Here is a 25,247-nt window from a genome sequence, read left to right on the forward strand (position 1 = left end):
TTCTATTTTTCAGTTTTTTCCTTTTTTAAGTTTTTTTTTTAGTTTTTAGTTTTTTTTAGTTTTTTAGTTTTTTTAGTTTTTTTAGTTTTTTAGCTTTTTTATTTTTTTTATTAGTTTTTAGTTGTTTTTGTAGTTTTTGCCTTTTTTTAGTTTTTTCAGTTTTTTTTTTAGTTTTTAGTTTTTTACCTTTTTTGTGGATCGTCACCTGATCCACAGATCCACAGACAACTTATTTTTATATATATAGATATATATCTATATATATAAAAATAAGTTGTCTGTGCGTGGATCTGTGGATCTGTGGATCAGGTGACGTCACACTAAATTATTTCACACTAATACAAAAGAAGAAAAAAACTAAAAAAGGTAAAAACTACAAAAAAAACTAAAAAGAAAAAAAACTAAAAAAGCTAAAAAACTAAAAAAAAAAATAAAAAAAGGTAAAAATCTAATAACTAAAAAAAAACTGAAAAAAATAAAAAAAGGCAAAAACTACAAAAAAGAAAAAAACTAAAAAAAAGGAAAAAACTGAAAAATAAAAGAGAAAAAGAAAACTAAAAAAATATGAATAAATATATATAAAAATAAGTTGTTTGTGGGTTATGTCTGTCTGTCTGTCTGTCGAGTGACGTCGTGTTTGTCCGCATATGACGTCTGAATTATTTCACACTAATACAAAAGAAGAAAAAAAACTAAAAAAGGTAAAAACTACAAAAAAAAACTAAAAAAAGGTAAAAAACTAAAAACTAAAAAAAACTGAAAAAACTAAAAAAAGGCAAAAACAAAAAAAAAAAACTAAAAACTAATAAAAAAACTAAAAAAGCTAAAAAACTAAAAAAACTAAAAAAACTAAAAAAAGGTAAAAAACAAAAAAAAACTAAAAACTAAAAAAGAAAAAACTAAAAAAAAGGAAAAACTGAAAAATAAGAGAAAAAGAAAACTAAAAAAATATTAATAAATATAAAAAATATAAATATAAATATAATATAAATTAGCAATCAACAAAGCACCGAGACACAAATGACGACCGGGACACAGGGAGTATAAATGACGACCAGGACATAAGTAAAAAAAAAACTAAAAAAACTAAAAAAATGGTAAAAACTACAAAAAAACTAAAAACTAATAAAAAAACTAAAAAATCTAAAAATCTAAATAAACTAAAAAAGAAAAAAAAGAAAAAAGGAAAAAAATAAAGGAGAAAAACAAAACTAAGAAACGAATGTATATACAGACCGGGACACCGGGATACAAATGACGACCGGGACACAGGGAATATAAATGACGACCGGGACACAGGGACACAACTACAATGGGGACGCCGGGGGGCACAGGGGGATATAAATGACGACCGAGACACAAGGAATATAAATGACGCCCGGGACACTCAAAGAGAAATCACAGACTGGAACACCGGGACACAAATGACGACCGGGACACAGGGAATATAAATGACGACCGGGACACAGGGACATAACTACAAAGGGGACGCCGGGGTGCACAGGGGGATATATAAATGACGATGGCGACTCAGGAAATGGTCGATTAGCAATCACCATCAACAAAGCTCAAGGGCAATCATTAGAATCATGAGGTATAGATCTGAATACGGATTGTTTTCCCATGGACCATTATATGTTGCATGTTCAAGAGTCGGTAAACCTGAAAATCTATTTATATGCACAGACAATGGGACAGCAAAGAATGTTGTATATTCGCAAGTTTTACGTAGTTAAAAACATATATATATATATATATATATATATATATATATATATATATATATATATATATATATATATATATATATATATATATATATATATATATATCTATCTATATTCACAGGTGGGACATAGGGACACAACTACAATGGCGCGTAACTAATATGGCGCGTAACGACTTACGCGCGCGGGGGGGCTTGGGGGGGGCGCGAAGCGCCCCCACCAACTAGGTGTTGGGGCGGCGCGAAGCGTCACCCCAACAGCTAGTATATATATAAATAAGTTGTCTGTCTGTGTGTCTGTGGATCAGGTGACGTCATGTTTCTGTGTTGACTGACGTCATGTTTTCGACTGACGAAATTACGAAATTACATTGGGACACAAATGACGACCAGGACACCGGCACATAGGGAATATAAATGACGACCGGGACACTCAAAGAGAAAGCGACCGGGACACAAGGAATGTTCAATTAGCAATCACCATCAACAAAACACCGTCAACAAACCATCACAAATGACGACCGGGACGCAGGGAGTATAAATGACGACCAGGACATAAGTAAAAAAAAACTAAAAAAAGGTAAAAACTACAAAAAAACTAAAAAGAAAAAAACAAACTAAAAACTAATAAAAAACTAAAAAGCTAAAAAACTAAAAAATAAAAAAAAATAAAAAAAGGAAACAAAAAGAAAAATAAAGGAGAAAAACAAAACTAAAAAAATAAAAATAAAAAAAAACTAAAAAGAAAAAAACTAAAAAAAACTAAAAAAATGTAAAAACCAAAAAAAAAACTAAAAAGAAAAAAGGGGAAAAATACAAAAATTTATTTCATCATTTACCATTTCAAAAACGAATGTATATACAGACTGGGACACCGGAATACAAATGACGACCGGAACACAGGAAATATAAATGACGACCGGGACACAGGGACACAACTACAACGGGGACGCCGGGGGGCACAGGAAGATATATAAATGACGATGGGGACACAGAGAATGTTCGATTAGCAATCACCATCAACAAAGCTCAAGGGCAATCATTAGAATCATGAGGTATAACTAAAAAAAACTAAAAAAAAAGGCAGAAAACTAAAACCTAAAAAAAAGACCAATTGAAAAACGAATGTATATACAGACTGGGACACCGGGACACGAATGACGACCGGGACACAAGGAATATCAATGACGCCTGGGACCCTCAAAGAGACAGCAAAGAATGACAGCAAAGAGACAGCAAAGAATGGGGTGGCGAAGCGCCACCCCAACAGCTAGTATATATATATAAATAAGTTTTCTGTGTGTGTGTGTGTGTGTGTGTCTGTCGAGTGACGTCATGTTTGTGTGTCGACTGACGTCATGTTTCCGACTGACGAAATTAGAGACCGGGACATCGGGACAAAAATGACGACCTGGACACCGGCACATAGGGAATATAAATGACGACCGGGACACTCAAAGAGAAAGCGACCGGGACACAAGGAATGTTCAATTAGCAATCACCATCAACAAAGCACCGGGACACAAATGACGACCGGGACACAGGGAGTATAAATGACGACCACGACATAAGTAAAAAAAAACTAAAAAAACTAAAAAAAAAGGTAAAAACTACAAAAAAACTAAAAAGAAAAAAAACAACTAAAAACCAATAAAAAAACTAAAAAAGCTAAAAAACTAAAAAAGAAAAAAAAATAAAAAAAGGAAAAAAAATGAAAAATAAAGGAGAAAAACAAGACTAAAAAAATAAAATAAAAATAAATAAAAAGAAAAAAAACTAAAAAAACTAAAAAGAAGTAAAAACCAAAAAAAAACTAAAAAAAAAAAGAGGAAAAATACAAAAATTTATTTCATCATATACCATTTCAAAACGAATGTATATACAGACCCAGACACCGGGATACAAATGACGACCGGGACATAGGGAATATAATGACGACCGGGACACAGGGACCCAACTACAACGGGAACGCTGGGGGGCACAGGGGGATATATAAATGACGACAGGGACACAGGGAATGTTCGATTAGCAATCACCATCAACAAAGCTCAAGGGCAATCATTAGAATCATGAGGTATAACTAAAAAAAAACTAAAAAAAGGTAAAAAACTAAAACTAAAAAAAAAGACCAATTCAAAAACGAATGTATATACAGACCGGGAAACCGGGACACAAATGACGACCGGGACACCGGGACACAGGGAATATAAATGACGACCGGGACACTCAAAGAGAAATCACAGACTGGGGCACCGGTACACAAATGACGACCGGGACACAGGGAATATAAATGACGACCGGGACACAGGGACACAACTACAACGGGGACACCGGGGGCACAGCGGGATATATAAATGGCGACGGTGACACAGGGAACGGTCGATTAGCAATCATCATCAACAAAGCTCAAGGGCAATCATTAGAATCATGAGGTATAGATCTGAATACGGATTGTTTTCCCATGGACCATTATATGTTGCATGTTCAAGAGTCGGTAAACCTGACAATCTATTTATATGAACAGACAATGGGACAGCAAAGAATGTTGTATATTCGCAAGTTTTACGTAGTTAAAAACACACACACATATATATATATATATATATATATATATATATATATATATATATATATATATATATATATATATATATATATATATATATATATATATATCTATATTCACAGGTGGGACATAGGGACACAACTACAATGGCGCGTAACTAATATGGCGCGTAACGACTTATGCGCACGGGGGGGCTTGGGGGGCGCGAAGCGCCCCCACCAACTAGGTGTTGGGGTGGCGCGAAGCGCCACCCCAACAGCTAGTATATATATAAAACTAAGTTGTTTGTTTGTGTGTCTGTCGACTGACGTCATGTTTGTGTGTCGACTGACGTCATGTTTGTCGGCTGACGTCATTATAAGGATTGATCTGTATGTCGTCATGAAATTGTGTGTCGACTGACTTCATGTTTGTCGACTGACGAAATTACAGACCGGGACACAAATGACAACCGGTACACCGGGACACAGGGAATATAAATGACGACCGGAACACTCAAAGAGAAATTACAAACTGGGACACCGGGACACAAATAACGACCGGGACATATAAATGACGACCGGGACACTCAAAGATAAATTACGGACATCGAAGAATGTTGTATATTCGCAAGTTTTACGTAGTTAAAAACATATATATATCTATCTATATTCACAGGTGGGACACAGGGACACAACTACAATGGCACGTAACGACTTACGCGCGTCGGGGGGGGGGAGCTTGGGGGTGCGAAGCGCCCCCACCAACTAGTGGTTGGGGTGGCACAAAGCGCCACCCAAACAGCTGGTTATTAATATAAATACAGAAGAGGGTGGGGCCAAGGATGCTTACCTGGGGTACCCCGCTTATAACTGGTGCAGACTCTGAAAATATGGGGTCTCCATTGTCAGAGTAGACCATGACCTTCTGGATTCGGCCAATCAGAAATGATATTATCCACTCCACAGTGTCAGCATGGACTCCATATGCATGGAGCATATGTAAAAGATATTCGTGGACAACTTTACCGAAGGCCTTTGCTTGGTCGAGTAACAGGACATCAACTGCTTTACCTTCCTCAATTAACTTAGTGACTACATCATAAGAGTGGATCAAGTTCGTCTCAATGGAGACCATGGAGACCTTCTAAAACCATGTTGAAATTTCGACAGTAAGCCATTTTTTCAAGATGGTTAATAATCGCGTCATTGAAAATACTTTCGAGTAATTTAGAAATGACTGATGTCAGACTAATAGGCCGGTAAATTTCAGGGTTATTTTTATCTCCCTTCTTGAAAATTGAAACTATATTAGCCGATTTACAATCAGGCCTTGTTCGGATCCAACTTATTCAGGCGCTTGAGAACATCATCTACATCAATCACAACAGATAGCATTTCGTGGACATGGTTTCTTTCCGGGAAAGGGGAAGGAGGAGATACTAAAACTGAATGAGAGAAATTAGTAGCATATATGGAATTTAAACAATTTGCGATGTCTGTGAGGGGAATCAAGCACAATAGCATCAGGACGTATAAGATGGCATATTCTACATCTATTAGGATTAGAGCTGGAAACATATTTCCAAAACTTTTTGGGGTTTGTTTTTGCACTAAGGGTTATATTTACTTCATAATCACTTAAGATTTTACGTGTGAGATTTCTCAGCATGTTACTGCATTTCTTGAAATCAGCAAGATGATTCTATTTTTCAGTTTTAGCTAAAGTGTTGGGGGCCCGTTAGATCAATCTAAGGAGGGTTCGCCACATCCCCTTTCCGTTGCAGATATATGTCAGTAAAAAAAGATATATATATCATTGGACACGTCTCCTGTGCATACAGTATTGGTTCTCCTTTTTTTTGTCAAGAAATGAAACACTATCTGAAATTTAAGTACAAATCACATTTGCCATTTATTGGATCATTTGTTTTTAAATATCTTCTTTATCCTAATATTAAAGTATAACGAATGTTTTCATTTTAAAAGTAAGCTATCAGGAAAAAACCTGTGTAATTTATAGAATCAAAAACAAGAACAAAATAAGAGTCCACCATAAAACTTGACAAAATGATTGACTAGACAAGGGAATGAAAATAAAATATTTTCCCTTAAGACGAAAAGGGGATTTGCCTGATAACTGACTCGATGATTTAGTTACATAAATAAAAAAAAGAAAAAAGTCATCAATCCCCAGAAAGATTCAGCGGCTTGAAAATATTGTTAGATGGAGGGGTGGGGGAGAGCGACACGTTGTTGAAACCCAGACTAAAAAACAGCAATTTAAACCAAGACATTTTTTACAGTTTCTTCAAGATGACAGACGATCGCTTTTTCCAGTGCAAAAAAGATAGAAATCTTGAAGTGATTTAGGTAACATATTCACCATAATATGATACACAATCAAAAGAATAATAACTAATTTTACCAACGGCTTCACACTGTAACAGGAATGTTAATTTTATTTGTGTGATGAAGTTAGATTGTGACTGATCTTGTTAGATTGATCAGTGACAAAAGATGGAGTACTTTATAGGCCTTTGGGGGCTTAGTCCAGCAATTTAATTAGTAGTCTGACCCTCAGACTCTTTGAGAGCCAAGCACTAATGATTATAGTGTTATTAATTAACTGTTAGTAGGCTTAAAGAATATGGAAAACTCATGAAGGTAGAACCTGGCGCAAGCGCTGAAAACAAAAACCACCAATGCCAAATAGCATTTGGTAGTTTAGCTTTGCCCAAAACAGCTACATACTTGTCTTTTTAGGTATTTTCAATGCGGTATAGAAAGGAAGATTCTGATCCCAGCAATTTTACAATCTTAAAGTCAACAAACTTACTTAACCTACCACAATTTCCCCCAGCTAGCCTGTATTTTCTTTCAGAAGCGTCAATTTACGAAATTGTAAGGGATGGGGCAGTGCATTTTTCAAAATATAAAGGGACATATTTTTTGTTTTATAGGTTTCTTTCAATAAAAATAACTAACGAAAGGAACTTTTCAGTCAAATTATTTAAAAATAATCGAAGTATTTTAGTATTTGACCCTCAGCGCCGCCGCTCACCCAGTTGAAACACCAGCCTACTTTGCACAGACGGGATTTCGACGTTAAACAATTTTGGAAAATCAACTATAGTGATTAAATATCACTAACTAAATATTATTAACTAAAAAATTATTAAATATCACTTAAATATCACTAACTAAAAAATTTCGTGATTTAAATTTTTAAATTTAATTAAAATTTAGTGATTAAATATCACTAACTAAAAAATTCCAGCTTTAGTCTCATTGCACTGCAAAATAATGAAATCAAATGTCCAATCTTCAGTAAAAATTTTCTGCGTTTTTATGATGAAGTAACGAGATATTTAACTATAATTGGCACTGGCAGTTTTTAATCCCAATCTTCCCAAGCTAAATCTCTAAAAGTATAACTCGTGTAAGTTTCCCATTCTCTTTCAGTTGTTGAAGACTAAGCCAAGATACATTTTACAAAATATTTACCTTCCCAAAATTTGCCTTATAGGCCCTGAGTATGTCCATCCGTTGATCTGCTGTCCTGCGAGAAAGAACTTGGAAAATTGTGGCCTCATCTGTTCCAAAACCTTTCATGGCTTTTCTTAAGGCCTCGGCATCGGCAGTTGCATTGAACCCTTGAAATGGAACCACGGTGGGACGCCCTTTTAAAGATGAAATATAGTACTTTTATTGCCAAAAAAGAATGAACGGATGAAAAAATAGCCGCTAAAGTCAATTGTTAGCTAATACGATAAAATAATTATTTCAACTATCATAGGGAAAATTCATGGAAGTAACTTTTAACAAGTTTTTCTAACTAGATAGGTGCAAATCAGGTATTAGCCAAATCAGGGCCTTCCAAATTCATTTCCAAATTTATTTTATCCTTTTTGCATAACACATTAATGGGAGCAATAGCCACTGGTACAGCATAACTCTTTACGCTACCCCACTCTTTACGCTAAAGTTTGACTCTTTCTCTCAACTCTTCTTTTTAAACAATAATAAACTTTAGCGTAAAGAGCGGGGCGTTGATGAGGAAGCAGCCCCTTTCATATACGAAGTAATTTCTGTTCGTTTTAAGTTTTAATGTCGCTCCTTACTTTCAGTTAAAAAAAAAACTCGTTTTTTTTATTTTAATTTCTGAACGTTTTTGAATCAATGCATATTTTGATTTTGGCTCTCGGCAGAGGAATAATTAAAACAAAATTTGCATATTTGTTTTGGCTAAATGGCTTTCTCATAATTTTGATCGAATGATTGAGAAAAAAAGAGCGGGGGAGGAAGTCTAGTTGCCCTCCGATTTTTTGGTTAATTAAAAAGGCAACTAGAACTTTTAATTTTTTACGAATCTTTTTATTAGCAAAAGATATACGTAACTTATAAATTAGCTTACGTAAAGATCTTTTGTATTCTCATGTTTTTATCACATATATGAGGGGGTTCGCCCCCTCGTCATTACCTCGCTCTTTACACTAAAGCTTAAATTTTGTCCCAATTCACTAAGAATGACCCCTGAATCACAAAAGCCGTAGAATAAATAGTTGAAACTACTAAAAATACTTTTGCGTAAAGAGCGAGGTATTAGGAGAAGGTGAGCCCCTCATATGAGTAATAATTTCTGTTTGTTTTAAGTTTTAATGCTGCTCCTTACTTCCAGCTGAAGAAAAAAATTCATATTTATTTTTTCATTGTTTTTTCTAATAATGCTTGTAAATCCTGCGCTCCCTTCATGGAAATTTTCTTCCCCCATGACAAATTCCTCGATGGAAAGTTCCCCCCAGCATATCCCCCTCTTCTCAACCCCTCCCCCCAACCGAAAAATCCTCCTGAAAACGCCTGTACACTTTCCAATAACCATTACTATTTGTAAGCCCTGGTCAAAGTTTGTAACTTGTAGCCTCTCCCATGGGGACTGTGGGGGAGTAAGTCGTCCCCAAAGACATTGTTATAAGGTTTTTCGACTACGCTGAATAAAATGGCTATCTCAGAATGTTGATCCTTCGACTTTGGGAAAATAATTAGCGTGGGAGGGGGCCTAGGTGCCCTCCAATTTTTTAGGTCACTTAAAAGGGCACTAGAACTTTTCATTTCCGTTAGAATGAGCCCTCTTGCAACATTCTAGGACAACTGGGTCGAATACACCTGGGAAAAAAAACAAAAAACAAACAAACAAATAAACACGCATCCGTGATTTTTATCAAATCACATCATTTTTATCAAAGGGACAAAAACACAGTAGGGTTCTCTGATACGCTGAATCTGATGGTGTAATTTTCGTTAAGATTATATGACTTTTAGGGGGTGTTTCCTCCTATTTTCTAAAAATAACGCAAATTTTCTCATGCTCGAAACTTTTGATGGGTATGACTAAACTTGATGAAGCTTATATATTTAAAATCAGCATTAAAATACGATTCTTTTGATGTAGCTAATGGTATCAAACTTCCATTTTTTAGAGTTTTGGTTTCTATTGAGGCGGGTCGCTCCTTACTACAGTTCGTTACAACGAACTGTTTGATTACGTGATTTGGGTGCACACGCCTTTGTTATGTATAATGGTAAATATTTTAACGCTTATATTCCTTTTTGGTCAGAGGTAAACAAAAATATGCAAGTTGTTATTAGATTAATAAAAAGAACTTTCAGAAAGATAACTTTTTCAAGGAAAAGTAAAGGCCATCATAAACTTAAGATCAGAAGAAATAAAAACCTACAATAATATAAAACTAAAACTATCAGAAATTACTATTGAAAAAATAAATAAAACCCAAAACGAGCAGAAAATAAATGAACAGTAATAGCAAATGAACATACATCAGGTACTAATATAAATGAATAAATAAATCTTAAAACGGGTAAAACTGAAACTGAGCATGAAAATGAAGCTTAAAATAAACAAAAATCACTAAAAACAGAAGTTTGGGTACTGCCTCCTTCCGTAACTGTAAAAGTCTAAAACCTACTGCGTCATTGGCGCTACACTGAAAACTGTATGCGTCTTGGTCAGTATTGGAAAGAATTAATAAAATCAAACTAAATATTTGCAAATATAATGAATATTAATTGCTGAAAGCTAATCAATTGAAGATTTTATTTCACTGTAGTTTTTATTTTCATTTCCAATGCTGTAACAACTTGAAGAGAAAATATTCGTAAAGTAATTCGTTTTCATTGAACGCAGTAGGCAATGACGCAGTAGGCTTTAGACTTCTATATATAGGGAAGGGGGTAGCATCCTAACTCTTGCTTGTAGTGAAACTATATTTGTCTTGAACAGTCTTGGAAAGAACTAATAAAATTAAACTGAATATTTAATATATAATCATATTAATTGCTGAAAGCTCATCAGTTTAAAATTCAATTATGTTTGTTTTCTATGTTGCAATAAGTATTAAAATTTTACAATAAGGGAAGGAAGCAATACCCAAACTCTTGTTTGTAGTGAATTTTGTTCATTGTAAGCTTAGTTTTCATATTCAATTTAAGATTTATTCGTTTCAAGATTTATATATTCATTTATATTAGTACTTGTTGTATTTCTGTTTGCTCTGATTGTTTATTTAATTTATGTTCGTTTTGGGTTTCACTTATATTCTCATTCCGATCATCCTACTATAAAAACTATATATCCCCAAGGCATAACTTACAAAACTTGTCCCTAGGACCTCGGGGGGTTGTAAACCCGGAGTTTTTGGCCTTTGACCTTTGAACTATTTTCAACGAAACTGTTATTTCAAAATTTTATCGGATGGATTTAGGGAAAAAAGAACGTGTGGAGGGTGCTAGTTGCCCTCCGATCAACTTTGACTCTTAAAAAGGGCACTAGAACTTCAGATTTCCAATCGAATAAGTTTCCCCTGAAGTCTTTACGAGCACCTCTTCCATAAGAAGTGAATCTGAAAAAAAAACATTGGAGCCTTTTAGCCTTTACCATAGGCAAATGCTATAACGTTGCCTCTAAATCTGGTAGATTACATATTGAACGATCTTATTACGCCATCAGATCAGTTGATAATATATCTAGATATTAAAATGTGTGTTTGAATTTTAATATTGCTCTTTACTTTCCTTTAAAGGTCTGAATCTAATCGTATCAAACACGTATTTTGCCAACGCTTGTATCCCTTTTTGGTCCAGAGGAAACGAATTTTTCGAGTTTTTTTTTATTAGAATCTGTTGGCTTATATATTGTAAGATCTTACTGTCCGAACTGATACTCCCAGTTGAAAATAAATTTTAAGATATTGAAATCTATATTTTAAGTTTTGGACCAAGAGAAAAACAAAATCTTAAAAAATAAAACAAGGGTTTCATGGCCAGTAGAAACAAAAGATGTATGACAGACACGGCAGATACTTTTACTTGCATAAAATGAGGCATGTTTAGCGTTAAATTAGAAATAATCTAAAACTGAACAAATCAAAAGACCGTTAGGATACAGCCTAAAATTAAAAACAACAAAAATAAAAAGATCAGAACAAATATCAGATCAGATCAGATCGAATACTGCCCCATGATCCAAAACAACGTAGCAAATATACAAATTAAGGATGCTCTTATGAACGCACAATAGCAACTGGATTAAAATAATAAGAAAATGAATTTGACATGACATTAATTCCCTTGCTGGAAAATAATCCATTGTTTGGCATCCAATGCTGCTATTCATTTTGAAATTGTGCTTAATATTGCTTTAAGTTTGGTTCTCAAGCATTAATATTGCTCTTTACTTTCCTTTGAACGTCGAAAACTAACATAATCTATGGTATTACTTCAAAAATCCCCTTCAAACAACTTCTGAAAGTTGTATCCATATTTATTTATTTCTAACCGGTCAGGCAATACAAAAAAGTACACAGAGAAGGAGTACAAAATCGAGAAAAAGACGAAAAAACATGAACAGAAAAAAGACATCCCAATGTTTATAAAAAAAAAAAATACTTGCGTCCATTCTTTGCTGCTGCTGTGGAGATCTAGGAGGCAATTGAGGCAATTGAGGGTCTGGTTTAGTGATGCATAAGAAGGATACGCTGGATAAGGATTTGGACTTGATGGTATGACAGACTCTAGCAGTGATGATGGTCTTTGAGCTGGCGTGTGCCCTAGATAAACGGGTGAAGCAGGATACTGTGAAGGGACTTTTGATGCTGGATATGTAGACGTGTATGGTTGAAATCCTTGATTTGCGGATGCTTGGTAAGGTAAAGTTACTCCTGCTGGCGGATACGTAGGCGGGTATGGGTTACTTCCAAGTTCTTGTTGTCTAGAAGAACATGGCGCCTGAGTTGGGTAAGGGGGGTGTTGACTTGGAGCGTTAGTGGCCTTGAAATTTAAAATTAAAAGTTAGCTTACGATAATAAAGAAAATAAAAATTTGAGCCCAATAATTTAAGAGCTCCTGGGTAAAAACTGTGTTGGGTATCACAAGACATTTAAAAGAATCAGACTACAACCGCTCCAGAGTGATTACACACTTTTGAAGCTCCATATGAAAGAATTTTTATCCCCTTTATCACAGAAAAAATGAATATAAGATCTCACTAGTTTCTCCCTTTTTTATTGGCTGATGGTGCTGCCCAGGTTCTTGCACTTATTTGCTTGTACCCCCCTTTTTAGTGTCTCTTTTAGTTTATAAATATATATATATATATATATATATATATATATATATATATATATATATATATATATATATATATATATATATATATATATATATGTATATGTATATATATATATATATATATATATATATATATATATATATATATATATATATATATATATATATATATATATATATATATATATATATATATATTTCGTTCACTTTTGTGTTTATTCACTTATTTTCGTCCCCTCTCCCCTTTTTTTACCAGATTTTATCTTCTTAACTTTATATTGACGTTATGCAGTTAAATTATTGACACGTTTTAATGCCCTTTTTAATATATATATATATATATATATATATATATATATATATATATATATATATATATATATATATATATATATATATATATATATATATATATATATATATATATATATATATATATATATATTTATATATATATATATATATATATATATATATATATATATATACATATATATATATATATATATATATATATATATATATATATATATATATATATATATATATATATATATATATATATACAATGAAAAGAGAAATCACCAATGCAACAGCACAAACACATTGAAAAAATAAAGGAAGACAGAAGAAGAAAAGGAAGACTGTTTTTCCTACATTAGTGATTAATATAGGTCAGTACTTGAATGAGGCCTTAACCCTACTCATCCACATAATCACATAGGTCAAACAACATAGCCATGCACAATCAACCATAAAGAATAATCCATGAACAGGCAGTCGTGTCGTCAATAAGTGTAATATATATATATATATATATATATATATATATATATATATATATATATATATATATATATATATATATATATATATATATATATATATATATATATATATATATATATATATATATATATATATATATATATATATATATATGTATATATATATATATATATATATCGTTCTTTTTTCTAGTTATTCGTTTATGGCCCCCACCTCCATTTTTTCAACGTTCCTTTATTTTTTCTGACTTGTATTTGTTTAAGTTTAGTTTGACCGGTTTTTGCGAACCTTCATTAAATTGTAAATACTATGAAAGAAACTTGATTTTATATTCGAAACAGATTTTAGCCTACTTTCCATCAAAATAAGGAGAACTCAGTTTAGATGGTCAGAAAAATACCCTTTTTATAAAAGCGACACTCCCAAAACCTGGCATTTATCTGTTGATAGTGATTTATGGTCTTTTAAAATAGTACTGAATTCATGCTTGAAATATTAGTGAATATATGCTTGAAATATTATTTGACTTTATTTCTGTTCGTCTTTGGTCTAATGTAGCTCTTTAATTTTCTTTCAATACTTATTTTTTAAAACAAATTTTTTTTATTTTTAAATAACATTGTATTTTTTATTTTTTAAGAAAAAAAATTAATATTTTCAATTTTTAACCATAAGAATCAAGATTTTCGCTTACTATTTATATGTTTGACAAAATTTTGCAAGACAATTTGATAATAGGTGTAATATGGTGCTTTGGATGGATCGATACAGTGAATGATATGAAAAAAATAAAATAAGTTGGAAATCTTCATAACTTTAGGTGTTCTAAAGGGCTGAAGGAATTCAGACTCTCATCATATTAAAACAATAAGTATAGAAAGTTTTAACCACCCATTTTTCTCAACATACGTTGAAACTTTCAATCTAATTCCCCTAAACTTCCCAGAGATATCTTAGATACACCTTTTCAAAAACCTTGGAAGCATGTGGTATCTTTAGATTTAATTCATCTTTCCACTCAACCTTCCCCAGCGTTTTTAAGTTCATACCCTTAGCCGTTCCTGAAATATTGCAGACGCGTTCTTTTGGCAAAATTGAATGCATACAGTATCTTTTGGTTTACCTCAATATCCCCATAACTTAGACTAAAGGTTCCAACGTAATGCCCTTAGATTTTTCTGGAATACTACATAGACCACCTGTCTACAATCTGGATAAATATAATGTCTTTCAATTCAGTTTAATACCTCCTCAAGATTAAATTACAGTTTCAACTTAATTCCTTTTTTCCAGAGATATTGCATCAGTGCCATTTTGACAACCTGGATGCACTTAAACTCTTTTGATATAGCTTAATAGCAATAGGAGTAGCAGTGGTAGTAGCAGTGAACGTAGTAGTAGTAGTAGCAGTCACAACCGTAGTAGCAGTCACAATAAGCCAAAGCTGCAGTTACATGTTGTAGCAGTCATATTTCCAAACAGTTGCAGTCGAAAGTATGGTCACAGTCATAATTCGTTGCAGTGGCAGTCGTAAGTAGATGCGAACACAAGTAGTTGCTGGAGTCACAATTGCAGTTCCAAGTGATCACAGTCACAAAGTCACAATCCCAAGCAGCAAAAGTCGCAATTGCAAGTAATCAGTGTCAAGATTAGTAGCATTCGTAAATCTTCTAAGTCGCAGTTGAAAGAAGTCACAATCGTATCCACAAGCAGCAACAAGTAATCACAGTAAGATTGTCTCACTATCAAGATAAATAAATTAGAACAGAACCTTCCCAGCTTGAAACTACTGAAAAAAGAGTAAATGAACGTCGTCAGACCGGTAACGCAGTAGGAAGGGGGGCGGGTCGTCGATTCAACATGCAGGCAAGTCCACCAGCAGTGCGACCACTGGAGCTACTGGAATTTGCGACAGATACTGGAGTCAGTGCTACATCGAAGGGAATTAATGCTCACAGACGGAAATAAATGTTTTTGAAAGAGAACCATATCATCTGTCTCAACCAGATTACTGTTGGAGGTGTCTTTTTTTTATTCCATTAATGTTGAATGAATAAACAGAATTATGTAAAAATGTTATTTGACCCTATCTTTGGTAGCAATAGCACGCAGCTGGGGACACCTTAAACTATAAGAGATATGGTCACTGTCACAGTTAGCCCATTTTGTGGATAACTGACAGGGAGAATTTTTAGATGATTCATGGCGACCGGACCATCAGGAACACATAATAACTGGGTTTTTGAAATTGGCAACTATGTGGTCGAAAGCTTGGTATCTATGCCAACAACGTGGGATCTAATTTTGTTCTAAAACACGATAAAATTCATAGTCGGCTTTCAACTCTGTTTTAGCGGCAATGATATTGAACGCCAAATTAATGAACGAAATTCTAACTGCATGAGACGTTCCAAGCCGTCTTAAATCAGACACCAGGGCATTCAGTAAGGCGAGATATCATAGTCAATAGCGATATCCTTCAGCAAATCAAAATGTTTCTTTTCAATAGCTTTAGCTTTAAAGTTCACTAAAACCGATAGTACAGCCTTGCAAAAGTCATTCACGGCCACATAATCGATGCTTACAATAAATGTATTACTAGACGAACATATGCTACTAATTGCTTCGCGTCCAGATATCTTCGAGTCAGATAACAATTGTGGCTTGATTTTCAAGCGCTAAGGAAGTAGGTAATGCTGAAAAAAAAACTCATAAGTTGTATGTTTAAAAAACAGCTCATAATCTTAATGCACAAAATCTTTGAAGTAGTCACAGCACAAGTCGTAGTGGTTGTAGTAGTTGTAGCTGTGCGCAAATACTGGCTTTTGGTCAACTCAACATCCCCTTCGTCATTCTCTGAAAGTACCAACTTAATACCCTAAGTCGATCCTGAGATAGGCCAGTTCGAAAACCTACATGCACACAGTGCATTTTGATATTGTTTGGCATTCCTGTCAGCATTCCCTAAAAGTTTCTCCTGACTACCTTTAGCCTTTTTGAGATCAGTTATCAATCAGAACCCCTTTTCCCAATTACAGATTCTATACGGAAGTAATGGGCAAATTGCATAGTTTACAGGCTTTTCCCCAGGGACTGTGTGGGAAGGGCTTAGCCATCTCCTGAGACATAATTAATGAATCCTTCAACTGTGCTGAACAAAATGGCAATCTTAAAATCTTGATCGGATGCCTTTGTAGAAAAAAGGGTGGGAAAGGATATTTGCCCTCCAATTACTTTCTACTTTTAAAAAGTGCACAAGAACTTTGAATTTCCAATCAAATGAGCCACTTCAGAAGGTTTTACGACAAACTCCTTCCATACGAAATGCTTTGGTGAAAATGATTTATACAGATATGTCAATGTTGATAGATTTTGAAGGGTATGTTGAGGCTAAACAATTTGAAGAACTTTGAACAAGAATAAAAGCGAGATTTTCTTGATGAATAAATTGTTTTTAAACCTAAATTTACTGATTTTTGGTTACCATTGGGGAAGGGTTGCTTAGTAACCGTATTTTCGTATCACAACAAGTTTGCCAGAGTTCTGGCAGTCTATATAGTAGTTATTCCTTCTAATAAACTTTAATAATATTTATACAGTCAATGTTACTTAATGACAGAAACGTGGTATTATCCTTAGCAATAGTGGTGAGAGTATTCATGATAAGAATACCTAGGAAATGACTTTGGCCTTTCCTAATATAAAATTAGCCTCAGTTTTGTAACCAACTGCCTTAAACGACCTTAATACCAAATTTGGTAAAAATCAAACATACTCGTATAATATGGGCTTAGTGTGTTTTGATTCTGGATTACCGCATAACAATAACAAAATCAAACTTGTAACTAACATCCCCAGAAACCTTTAAATGCCTATTTAGGAAGAAATCGCACACTTATTGTGAAATATGTACATAGACGCAGAGCCCATGGAGCAACTATTTTGAGACTAGAATTGCTAACCGATTACACACGCAACTGTTTTGTGACAATGTCCTTGAAGTAAAGTGGGGCTCCGCCCACAAGGAAATCAGGATGTGACTGGTTTCCAATCAGTCTAAAACTGGTTCCGTGTGAGCGTCCAGCTTTGGTCACAGTTGCGTTGCACTGTTGTCCCACACATTTTCAGGAGCGACAGCGTTGATAGTGTTTCTAAATAAGTATTTGGCTCTGAACATATCAGACCAGGAATTAAACGTGAAATTCGTAGGAGAAGTGAAAAATCACGAAGATTCCTTCGACATTTTATAAAATGCGGTAAATTTTCTATCTGTTTGAGACAGTTTTTTAGCTGCTGAGAACAGACGAGACTTTGCATTCCTTTCTAAGTAGGGATGGACCCAATACTCCCTATGAACCTAACGAAACCTGCGATGATCATAGTAATCAATTAAGCCTTCCTCGTCGGAACTCAACATAGTTAAGCACACTGTGCTGCTCAATTAGATAAATACAACTAGTCCACAACAACTCAGGTCCGTAGGCGGAGGCACGTTTCATTTTGGTTGTAAACTGGTCGTAAACCAGTTGCAGATGACACTAGTTGCCAAATGCTGTCTTGAAACATTTGCCCCGTGGGCGCTGGGCCTAAGTGCGTAGGATTTAAAATCGAATCACACAGTAGCCGCAATGGCTTAACGATATACATTTGATAAGCGAGAATAGCGGTTGGGGCTGTTGTAGTAGGATAAAACACTGACATGATAAACAATAAAACATATATCAAATAAACAAATTAAAATTAAGTTGGCAATTCTGATTCCATTCCCGTCAGGGGGTGGAGGATCACCCGTGAATGCTCAATCCGCAGCGTGCATGGCATGTATCTATTATTGTACAATTACTTTACAATAGAAAAGTTGAAACAAAACTAGCACTGTCCCAAGTTCTGTCGCATAATTTATTTTAAAACGTTTGTTTAAAATATACCTCTTAAACTAGTCATATATTATGTTCTGACAAATCAAATGAACCTGGCAACACATACACCAGTTTTCCACAAATTTTCAGTTTTAGATTTACTTAATAAATTGTGATATTTTACAAATTATTGGGGGAGGGCAATTACCTCCTCCCTTTCCCAATGACGCCTATGGGGCCAGCCTTCCTATGCTTTCGTACGCCCTTCCCGACTCCCTTCCCCAGATTTCTCCAGGTACCCATTTAGAGCTGGTTCAACTCTCTCTGAGCTTAATGGGTCACACCACTGACTTTCGTTCCAAACCAAATAATCAGCGACACCAGAACTCGAGCCCCTGTCCTTACGGACACAAGTTGGCAAGTTAAGCACGCTAACCGCTCAATCAAACAGTTCGTGGAAACGAAATGTAGTAAGGAGCGACCCGGCTCAATAGTAACCGAAATTCTAAAAAATGGAATTTTGATACCTCTAGTAACATAAAAAAAAATTGCATTTTTATGCTGATTTTAAATATAAAAGTTTAATCAAGTTTAGCCTTACCCATCAAAAGTTATGAGCCTGAAAATATTTTCCTTATTTTTGAAAATAAGGGGAAACACCCCAAAGTCAAAGAATCTTAACGAAAAGCACATGGTCAAATTCAGCGTATCAGAGAACCATACTATAGAAATTTCAAGCTCCTATCTACAAAATGTGGAATTTTGTATTTTTTTTTACCAGAAGACAGATCACGGATGCGTGATTATTTGTTGTTGTTTTTTTCCCCAGGGGTGATCGTATCGACCAAGTGGTCCTAGAATGTTCAAGAGGGCTCATTCTAACGGAAAAGTTCTAGTGCCCTTTTTGAGTGACCAAAAAAATTGGAGGGCGCAAAGATCCCCTCCTCCGATCATTTTTTTCCCAAAGTCACCGGATCGAAATTTTTAGATGACCATTTTGTTCAGAATAGTTGAAAAACTTAATAATTATGTCTTTCAGGACGACTTAATCTCCCACAGCCCCGGGGGAAGGGCTGCAATTTACAAACTTTGACCAGTGTTTACATATAGCAATGGTTATTGGGAAGTGTAGAGACGTTTTCAGGAGGACTTTTTCGCGTTGAGGGGAGGTGGGGTTGGTCGGTGGAGGGGGATACGCGGGAGGATCTTTCCATGGAGAAATTTATCATGAGGGAAGATAAATTTCCATGAAAGGAAATAGGATTTTCTAGCATTATTAAAAAAAAACAATGAGGAAATAAACAATTTTTTTTTTCAGCTGGAAGAATGGGGCAGAATTAAAACCTAAAACAAACAGAAATTATTACGTTTACAAGGGGGGTTCGTTTCCTCCACAATACCTCGCTCTTTACACTACAGTGTTTTTAGTGATTTCAGCTATTTATTCTACGACCTTTGTGATTTAAGGGTCATTCTTAAAGAATTGGGACAAAATCCAAGCTTTAGTGTAAAGAGCGCGGTATTGCCGAGGGGGCGAACCTTCTCATATACGTAATAAAAATATACAAATATAGAAGTTCGTTACTTAAGTTAATTGTTACGTATACTTATTACTAATAAAAACGTTTGTAAAAAAATAAAAAGCTCTAGTTGCCACTTTAAGTAACCAAGAATTAGAGGGCGACTAGACCTCCTACCCCGCCCTTTGTTTTATCAAAATCTCCGATCAAAACAGATCTATATCAATCCGATCAAACCTAAAAAAAATTAATATGCAATTTTCGTTTTAATTATTTATGTGCGGTGAGCCGAAACCAAAACATGCTTTAATTCAAAAACGTTCAACAATTAAATAAAAAAGAGCTAAGAGCTCAAATGGCACTTGTGACGAGGCAAGAAGAGCTAAGAGCCAAGAGCTCATATGGTATTAGCTCTAAAAAAATTCTAAGAATCAATAGATTGATTTAAAAGGAAAATCAGAGGCTTAATGCCGGTCAGGATTTAAAATAAGAGCTCTGAGTCACGATGTCCTTCTAAATGTCAAAATTCATTTAGATCCGATCACCCACTCGTAAGTTATAAATACCTAATTTTTTTCTAATTTTTCCTCTCCCTTTAGCCCCCAGATGTTCGAATCTGGGAAAACGACTTTATCAAGTCAATTTGTGCAGCTCCCTGACACACCTACCAATTTTCATCGTCCTAGCACGTCCAGAAGCACCAAACTCGCCAAATCACTGAACTCCTCCCCCCAACTCCCCAAAGAGAGCGAATCCAGTTCGGTTACGTCATTCACGTATTAAAGACATTTGCTTATTCTCTCCACCAAGCTTCATCCCGATTCCTCCACTCCAAGTGTTTTCCAGGATTTCCCCCTCCCACTCCCCCAATGTCAAAAGATCTGGTTGGGATTTGAAATAAGAGCTCTGAGACACGAATTCCTTATAAATATCAAATCTCATTAAGATCCAATCACCTATTCGTAAGATAAAAATACCCCAATTTTCACGTTTTCCAAGAATTCCAGCTTCCCCCTCCAACTCCCCCCTATGTCAAAGGATCTGGTCAGAATTTAAAATTAGAGCTTTAAAGCACAAGATGCTACTTAATATCAAATTGCATTAAGATCTGGTCACCCTTTCGTAAGTTACAAATACCTCAATTTTTAAAATTACCCCCCCCCCCCAATTCCACCAAAGAAAGCAGATCCGGTCCGTTTATGTCAGTCACGTATCTTAGACAGATTTTTATTCTTCACATCCAGCTTCATCCTGATCTTTCCGCTTTAAGTATTTTCTAATATTTCCGGTCCCCCCCAACTTCCCCCCCCCCAATTGACGCTGGATCCGGTTGAGATTTAAAATAAGAGATCTGAGTTACGAGGTCCTTCTAAACATGAAGTTTCGTGAAGATCCGATCACTCCTTCGTAAGTTAAAAATACGTCATTTTTTCTAATTTTTCAGAAATACCCCCCCCCCCCCCAATAGAGCGAATCCGTTCCAATTATGTAAATCATGTAATTATGTAAAATTATGTGATTATGTAAATTATTTTTCCCACCAAGTTTCATCTCGATCCCTCCAATCTAAGCGTTTTCCGTGATTTTAGGCTCCCCCACCCAAACTCCCCACAATGTCACCAGATCCGGTCGGGATTTAAGCTAAGAGCTCTGAGACACGATATCCTTCTAAATATCAAATTTCATTGGGATCCGACCACCCGTTCGTAAGTTAAAAATACCTCATTTTTTCTAGTTTTTCAGAATTGACCCCCCCCCCCCCAACTACCCCAAAGAGAGTGGATTCGTTCCGGTTATGTCAATCATGTATCTAGGACTTGTGCTTATTTCTCCAACCAAGTTTCATCCCGATCCCTCCACTCTAAGTGTTTTCCAAGATTTTAGGTTTCCCCCTCCCAATCCCCTCCCCAATTTCACCAGATTTAAAATAACAGCTTTGAGACACGATATCCTTCCACACATCAAATTTCATTAAGATCTGATCAACAATCGTAAGTTAAAAATACTTCAATTTTTCAATTTTTCCGAATTAACGGGCCCTCACTCCCCCTCAGATGGTCAAATCGGGAAAATGACTATTTCTAATTTAATCTGGTCCGGTCCCTGATACGCCTGGCAAATTTCATCGACCTAGCTTACCTGGAAGTGCCTAAAATAGCAAAACCGGGACCGAAAGAGTGACAGACCGACAGAATTTGCGATTGCTATATGTCACTTGGTTAATACCAAGTGCCATAAAAACAAGTTTTTTTTAACTGCAAGTAGGGAGCGACATTAAAACTTAAAATGAACAGAAATTATTCCGTATATGAAAGGGGTTGCCCCCTCCTCAACGTAAACTCTTTAAACCAACCCTTTAAACTAAAGTTTTTTTTATTGTTTTAAAAAGAAGAGTTGTGAGAAAGAGTCAAACCTTAGCGTAAAGAGCGAGGCGTTGAGGAGGGGGCAATTCCTTTCATATACGGTATAATTTCTGTTCGTTTTAAGTTTTAATGTCGCTCCTTATTTGCAGTTAATAAAAACTTATTTCTTTATTTTAATTAATTTTGAACAAAGAGTGCTGAGAGGCAACTACAATAGCAGTTATTAGGCTATTATATTTTGAAATGGCATTGAACATGGCTCTTTTTTTATATGTAATGTGTGTCCTACAGCTTACATTTGCTACAACATTACTAAATATAGGCCTAATTTAAAGAAGAAAAACAAAGTTGAAGAAAACAGAGAGGAATAAAAAAAAAAAAAAAAAAAAAAAAAAAAACTAGAAACCTACTAAGGACGGAACCTTCTACGGTGGGGATTAGTATATTTGAAAAGAGCGTAGAAAGGCGCGTCAAGTGGTAAGTTGTGCGAAGTGCTTGAAACATCCCTAACTTTACCTAATTGCTGCCCCCTATATAAACTGCTTTTTTTTCTTTTTTGAGATTCAAGACACATTTAATTTTTTTTTTTTTAACTTCGTAAATCAGGATTAGCAAAGGCATGAGGCTCAGACTACTTTATTTGATTCTCATTGGTGCTATAGAGCTATTTCCAAAACTTTCACTTATAATCCACAACGTTCGTCCAAAATCAACCATGGTCAGTGCCCTTTGAAGGGGAAGAAAAATGATACCCTCCCAGCGTAAAATATCGGTTCTGAATAATTCTGGAAAGGCTAATTTATATAACTTACAGGATCATCTGTACATTAGAAATAGAGGAGCAGGGAAAGGAGCTGGAAAAAGCACACTGGGAGAGTACTATAGGCTCTGAATTCATTATTAACAGGGTAAAGACAGGGGCGACGTTTAGACACTGAATTGTTCTTTTTTCGGGGGGGCATATCAAAAATGTGCCGACAAAATCGTCCTATTGCCAATCGGACACATAAAATAAATTAAGACACAGAAGGCGCCTTGCAGCTTTGGAGTTGGGGAAGTCCCCCTTCCTTCCCCTAGCTGCTTCCCTGGGTAAGGGTAAAAACGTTTTAACTTGATTTTGGGTTTCAGTTTCTTTTTTTGGCTCTAGTCTTTCAAAATGCAACTCATATTATTTCAGAAGGACTTCCCCCTAAATTTAACAAATGGATTTTCAATCTTTAAAGCCTTATAAATGAGGATTGAGGAAAAGTACGAGGTTCTAAATACTTTTCTTGTAACTTATTTGAACAGTATGTCTATTCATTCCTCAAGGTTGCACTTGTAGGTAAATTAAATAAAAAAAATAAGTTGTTTTAACTGAAAGTAAGGAGCGACATTAAAACTTAAAACGACCAGAAATTACTTCGTATATGAAAGAGGCTGCTTCTTCATCAACGCCCCGCTCTTTACGCTAAAGTTTGACTCTTTCTCTCAATTCTTCTTTTTACAACAGTAAAAAACTTTAGCGTAAAGAGCGGGGCGTTGATGAAGAAGCAGCCTCTTTCATATACGAAGTAATTTCTGGTTTTTTACGAATATTTTTATTCAAATTCAAATTCAAATTCAAATTCATTTTATTTAAAAAACATTCGACGGACAGAGCCGATTATTAGTTTTTATTGTCATACACACACAAAAATTCGTCGACAAGTCAAAATTAACATTCACAAAATTAATAATATATACAATTAACAATAATAATTGTCACATACACACGAAAATAAGTCAACAAATATACACAAAATTATAATAATACAATTAACAACAATAATCCGGATTAAAAAGTCGATCCAGCATTAAACAACTTAACAAACGAGGGCACAAAACTAAGCTCATAACGAGCATGTGACACAGTCACAGGTTGAAGTTTTGGTACAGGCTCTGCAACGGCCCTGAGTGGCCTTACCCGTGCCGGTTGATGTTGGGGAGGAAGGATATTTCGGTGTATAGGGCTGGACAAAATTTTATTACCAAAGGATAGGGCTAGTTTTAAACGACGAGATTGAAGGGTTTGAAGTTGAAACTGATTAAGGAGGGATATGTACGGTATTTTTGGGGCTTTTGAGATTACTAGGAGGGCACGGTATTGCACCCTCTCAACCCGGTCCGACTGTTCCCTAGTCAGCCCGAAATGCCATACAGGGCAACAGTATTCAAGTGTGGAACGTATAAAAGAGAAATAGATGCGTAGGAGGTGTGGTGCAGGGATTCCATGGCGAGCCAACATTTTTAGAGACCTGATGGCCAAATTAGCTTTTTTTAACATGCCATCAACATGTTTATTCCACTTCAGATCTGAAGTGATATGGACGCCGAGCAGTTTAATTTCGGTCACGTGACTGGCGCTGGGAATAGGTGGATTAAAAACTGGCGCAGATTTTAAAAAAGAAAATGTTAAAATTACAGATTTATCAAAGTTGACAGTCATTTTGTCCACCTTTGCCTCTTGACATATATCTTTCATTAATGAACCTGCTCTGCTTGGTAGGTTTTTCCGACAACATTCAATGAGCGACAGATCGTCGACATACTTCCAGCGATCGTCCAGTGTTGTTGCCAAATCATTTATTATGACAAGAAACAAAAGTGGTCCCAAGAGGGTACCTTGGGGAACTCCACAAAAAATGGGCAGTGGGTCGGAGTAGGTGGACTTATATTTTGTCCGTTGACATCTACCAGAAAGAAAACTAGCAATTAAACGTACAAGGAATGAATCTACACCTAGTCCAAGAAGTTTTTTTACAAGAATTTTGTGGCAAAT

The 25,247-nt window shown here is 35.2% G+C and overlaps 1 protein-coding gene and 2 long non-coding RNA genes across 4 annotated transcripts in view; 2 read left to right on the plus strand and 1 right to left on the minus strand.

Annotated features, from left to right (window-relative positions):
* The window catches only part of LOC136029149 (uncharacterized), a 2,737-nt gene extending 1,683 nt beyond the window's left edge, over positions 1-1,054 (plus strand). Inside the window, exon 2 of the long non-coding RNA XR_010617988.1 lies at positions 732-1,054. This is a non-coding gene — a long non-coding RNA (uncharacterized LOC136029149). The remainder of the gene's footprint in view (positions 1-731) is intronic.
* LOC136039969 (uncharacterized) overlaps positions 1-15,779 on the plus strand; it is a 42,061-nt gene extending 26,282 nt beyond the window's left edge. Inside the window, exon 2 of the long non-coding RNA XR_010620609.1 lies at positions 14,999-15,779. This is a non-coding gene — a long non-coding RNA (uncharacterized LOC136039969). The remainder of the gene's footprint in view (positions 1-14,998) is intronic.
* Positions 1-25,247, minus strand: part of LOC136029163 (uncharacterized) — a 902,097-nt gene that overhangs the window by 612,964 nt on the left and 263,886 nt on the right. The gene's annotated exons all lie outside the window — the stretch shown is intronic.

This window comes from Artemia franciscana, chromosome 1 (genome assembly GCF_032884065.1).
Source record: "Artemia franciscana chromosome 1, ASM3288406v1, whole genome shotgun sequence".
NCBI lineage: Eukaryota > Metazoa > Arthropoda > Branchiopoda > Anostraca > Artemiidae > Artemia > Artemia franciscana.